Here is a 5,720-nt window from a genome sequence, read left to right as displayed (position 1 = left end):
AATAAAACCTCTGCTAGTCTTGGGACGCCTGGTTGGCCCAGTCAGTTAAGTGTCTGCCTTGAGCTCGGGTCATGATCTCAGGGTCCTGGGGATGGAGCCCCGCATCGGGCTCCCTGCTCAGGTCATGATCTCCGAGTCATGATCTCAGGATCCTGGGATGGAGCCCTGCATCGGGCTGCTTGCTCTGCAGGGAGTCTGTTTCTCCCTCTCCCTCTGACCCTCCTCCCCACTTGTGCTCTCTCTCTATATCAAATAAATAAAATCTTAAAAAAAAAAAAAACTCTGGCCTTGATTTTATTTATTTTTATTTATTTATTTTTAAAGATTTTATTTTTAAGTAATCTCGTTACTCAACATGGGGCTTGAACTCACAACCCTGAGATCGAGAGTTGCAGGCGCCACTGACTGAGCCAACTGGGTGCCCCATAGTCTTGATTTTAATTGGAACCATCAGTATGGTAGATTTTATCAGAAAAGCTAAGTACCCAGTTAATAAGAGATGGAACTAGATTAACCCAGACTGGTCTTGCTATGAAATTTGTGAGAGTCTGCCTCCTTGGTGGGTCAGGGCTAGAGGGCCTCCTGGAGGAGGTGAAATCAGAAGGCTAAGTAGGAGCAATAAATGGACATCTCTTCTCCTGATCTCTGGAAGATCGCTTATCATGACCCAGTAATGCTGGATGATCTGGAAAGATTTTGTTTCTGAAATGTCAAAATGGAGAGCCAGCCTGCAAATCCTGGTGACCAGTGACCAACAGAAGTTACCCACCCAGGCAGCAAAATGGTCTCCCTCCGTGCCATCCCTCAAACAAATGTTTAAGAGTGACATATATTTTTGATAATCCCTGAAAGTAAACACCTCTTATGGTACAATCATAGAAGCCTACAGTATTTGCTTGAGTCTAATTTTTTTTAGACTTGAAAATGTTCACAATCTTTAAAATTTGCTTTCAAGTCTAGTGTAAGCAGTAGAGATTGAGCAAAGCTGGGAGGAAGGAAGGATTTTTGCCTTATTTTCCAATTGTTCTCTCTAATGGAATATAAGGATGATGATTAAGAGGGGAAACATAGGGGTGACTGGGTGGCTCAGTCAGTTAAGCATCTGCCTTCGGCTCAGGTCATGATCCTGGGGTCCTGGGGTCAAGCCCCAAGTTGGGCTCCCCACTGAGTAGGGAGTCTGCTTCTCCCTTCCCCCTCCCCCTGCCTCATCTCTCAAATAAATAAATAAAATCTTTAAAAAAAAAGATGAGGAACATATGTCTTAAAAGTTTATTTTGTTTTTGTGTTCGTTTGATTTAAAAGTCAATTTTATTTTATTTTTTAAGTAAGTTCTATGTCCAACATGGGGCTCAAACTCAACCCTGAGATCAGGAGTCACATGCTCCATGGACTGAGCCAGCCAGGCACCTCAAGAAAAACCTCAAGAAAAACCAATTTGATTTTAACTGAAAAGTAATACAGGCACAATAGATGGAAGAGTGACTCGCTTTCCTTCCTCCTCCCCAGAAACCGTTACCATTACCAGCTTCTTATACCTTGAAGAGAGTATTTTTAAAGGAAACTTTTAGGCCTGTTCATGATTCGTGTTGGAGGGGCTAGAAGTTAAAATATAACTGATATTTTATTATCCCATATAGTAAGAAGCTGCCTTTGAGGGAGAATTTGTAGCTGGATTCAGATCGGAAGGACATTCTTTCTTTAAAGGAATTCACAAATATCTCAATAAAAAAGAGATATCAGTTTGTGTCTTTGTCCAAACAGACCTAGATAAAATAAATCTTTTCTCATCAGGCCATCCCTCCCTCCCCCCCCCATAGATTGACAATGATGTGGAGATGGGGATTCTGGAGTTTGGAATTAGCATTGATTCCATCCAGATTTTCCATAACCATGGCCACGATAACTCTGAAGTTTCCAGGACATTCCAATTTTTTTCACCGTCTTCATAACGACACGAAGACTTGTCAGATCATGGGTCCTGATTTGGGGTAAGGAAAACATGTTTCAACAGTGTGAGGCTGAGGCTTTTGACATAGGCTTCCCCAATCTTGTGTTTGCTCTTCTTTGGTCTCCACGTTCTTTCCAACAGATTTAGGTTAGATATATGCTTTGAAACAAGCTGTAATAGAACTGACTGGCTCCATGACAGGGCAAAATGAAGCAGGTTCAGGCCTCAAGAAGAATTCACTAACAGGCTTCCAGTAAGGGGTGAATAAAAGCAGAACTACCTGCACGTCCTGAGGACAATGATGAAAACATGTTTACCACAGAGAAATAGAAATAGCAGCGGGGGAGGGGAGAGCAGTGCCCCTCAGTGGCACCCGGAGGCCAACTCACTTCCATTTTTTCGAGGCTCTTTGTCTACAGAAAAACGAAGAATTCATTTCTTCATTTGATATTTAACAAATGCTTTTGGCACCCCAAGATTAAAACGCAGTGTAAGTGTGCCGTCACAAGATGACCGCATTTATTAAAAGCCAACTAATAAAGCCACAATGAGATGCTAATTAGAGTAGCTAAAAATGAAAATGAAAACAAAACTGACCATACCAAGTTTTTATGAGCACGAAGAGCAACTAGAAATCTCTTACCTTGTTGGTGGGAATCCAAAGTGTACAGTCACTTTGGAAAAAAGGTTGGGCAGTTTCTTGTAAAATTAAACAGACACTCACCATACAACACAGAAATCTTACTCCTAGGTATATACTCCCAAGAGAAATGAAAATATATGTTCATATAAAATCTGTATATGAATGTTTATAGTGACTTTATTTGTAATTTCCCAAAACTGGAAAAACCCAAATAACTTCAACTGGTGAATGAAGAAATTGCGGTATATCCATCATGGAATACTTGTCAGCAATAAAAACGAGTGGACTGAAATAAACCCTTGAATATATGGCTAAATGATTTTCAACAAGGGTGCCAAGGCTACACAATGATATTATAATAGTGTTACATAGTGACAGATGGTAGCCACATCTGTGGGGAGCGTAGCATCATATATAAACTTATCGAAACACTATGTTGTACACCTGAAACTAATGTAACATTGGGTGTCAACTACAGTCAGATACATTTTTTTAAAAAAAGAAATGTGGTATACATACATATACAGTGAAATATTATGCAGCCTTAAAAAGAGCCTCAAGGATATTATGCTGAGTGTAATAAGCCAGTCACAAAAGGAACCACTGGATGGTTCCACTGATACGAAGCATCTAAAGTAGAATCACAACAACAGAAAATAGAAAGGTGGTCATGAAGAGCCGCGGGAGGGGCAGGGGAATTAGTATTTAGTGGGGAGAGTTTCAGTGTTGTTCAGATGAAAAAGTTCTAGAGATCTATTGCACAACAGTGTGAAAACACTCAACACTACTGAACTGTACACTTAAAAATTATTATGATGGTAAGTTTAATGTCATGTGTTTTTTACTCGATTTTGTTATTATTATAATAAAAGGAACGGATTGTTGACAGAAACAACATGGACAAATCTCAAAGGCATTAAGCTAAGTGAAAAGCCAGGCTCAAATGGCTGCATACTGTATGATTCCATTGATGTGACATTCTGGAGAAGGGAAAACCTTAGGGACAGAAAATAGATCACTGTCCTAAAGAGCTGGGCCAGTGGGAGGGGTCTGGGGTGGTAAAATTGTTCTATATCTTGACTGTAATTGTGGTTACATGGCTGTATGTGTTTGTTAAAACTCATAAAACTATACCCAAAAAACCCTGTACATCAACACGAGAAAAACCTCTACAGGAAAAACTGTACACAAAGAAATTTATACTGTATATAAATTACCCCTCATGAAAATGACTAAACACAAATATGGAGTAAATATGGCAAAATGTCAAATCTGATCACAGTGCAGTGGTGTTCTTTTTGTGACTTTCATTGTGACTGAAGTGTTTCAGTATGCAAATAATAAAACCAAAAATGATTCTTCTTATTTTTTTAAGATTTTATTTATTTGACAGAGAGAGAGACAGACAGCGAGAGAGGGAACACAAGAAAGGGGAGCGGGTGAGGAAGAAGCAGGCTCCCAGCGGAGCAGGGAGCCTGATGCGGGGCTCAATCCCAGAACCCTGGGATCACACCCTGGGCAGAAGGCAGACGCTTAATGACTGAGCCACCCAGGCGCCCCCCAAAATGATTCTTAAAAACCCAACTAGTTTATTCGAACTGCAGTATGGTCCATTGATAGGATGCAAGTTTAAAGTTGTTTGGTAGGGGCGCCTGGGTGGCTCAGTCGTTAAGCGTCTGCCTTCAGCTCAGGTCATGATCCCAGGGTCCTGGGAGCCCCACATTGGGCTCCCTGCTCAGTGGGAAGCCTGCTTCTCCTCTCCCACTCCCCCTGCTTTTGTTCTCTCTCTTGCTGTCTCTCTGTCAAATAAATAAAAATCTTAAAAAAAAAAAAAAAGAAAAAAAGTTGTTTGGTAAACAGGGAATTCGTATTTCATTCCTGTGAGTGTATGTCTGTGACCATATTTATTACTTCATTTTCAGAAAAAGTCATACTTATAAAATTGGGAATTTCCAAGGATGTGAAGTCTGCTCGAATAGTCCAGTCCCCATAATGTTTCAGAACAAGAATAATGCCTGGTGGTTGACTGGGCATGTGAAGAATGGGAGGAGGAGAGAAGTTGAGGGTTATTTTCTTCTGGGTGTTGATTTAGAAATCAACGAGACTGCTCACTTCAAAGTAGTAGGGTCACTCCTTTGTCCTCACACAGCCTTGATCTCCTTGTAGTGCTAAGCAATTCCTTTATAAAACTTGATGGTTCTGCCTCCCTATCTGTAAGATATTTGGCTAAGTTGAATAAAGATAGGAAAAACCGGATACCTAATTTTAGGTTAGAAACCAGTTCACCCCAAACTACGCCAAAGACCGAGACACAGTGTTTTTCCACCTAGCCACGCCTGTCTTTGGCTTTTCAGGCTCCTCATATAAGGCAGCTTCCAAATGCAGAATTCCAAAAAGCTGAATTGTCTTGATTCCTCCCAATGTTGGCACAGACTATAAGGAACCGAGAACGCCAATAATCCTAGAGAAACAGATGGACATTTTAAATCACAAACGTTTATGCACAACCCAAATGATGCAGTTTTGGATAAAATACAGAAATTGATCTTGGCCTTCATTGTGTCCTTCCATCCTAATGAGGGAACCTGCCAGGGGCAGGGGAGAAGGAAGGGGAAGGATGAAAAAAGCCTGGCAGAAATGGGTCACCTCTGAAATGAAGTTTCAATGTTCCCAAGATTTGCAAAATGGATCTGAGTTGATGTAGCCCTCATTTCAACTTTGCACGATGTCATAAAGTTACCTTTGGGCAACGTACCAAGTATTTGAGATTGGACAAAAAGGGGTGGTGAGATGATTTCCCAAACCATTAAATGAAAATGTTATAGCCAAAGGACTCTTCATCCAAGTTTAACCCAGCAGCCTAAAATTTCAAAACAGAAAACAAGACAAAGTGATTCACAGATATTAAGGAATAGAAAAGAAAGTAGTACCTGGAAGTTAAGAGAAGGTTTAAAAAAACAAGTCCTGGATTTCGAAGTTATGAAATAAAGGTTTGGAAAACACAGTTTCGTTTTTTTTAAAGAGAAGCATTACATCAGTTGTTAAAAATGGTCCAGAATTTCAGTCAGATGTTAAAGCAATCCTTTGTAGAAAAAAGAGAAAGAAAGAAAGAAAGAAAGAAAGAAAGAA

The sequence above is a fragment of the Ursus maritimus genome, unplaced genomic scaffold (assembly GCF_017311325.1).
Source record: "Ursus maritimus isolate PB19 unplaced genomic scaffold, ASM1731132v1 scaffold_33, whole genome shotgun sequence".
In the NCBI taxonomy this organism is placed as follows: domain Eukaryota; kingdom Metazoa; phylum Chordata; class Mammalia; order Carnivora; family Ursidae; genus Ursus; species Ursus maritimus.
This window is presented reverse-complemented; position numbering follows the sequence as displayed.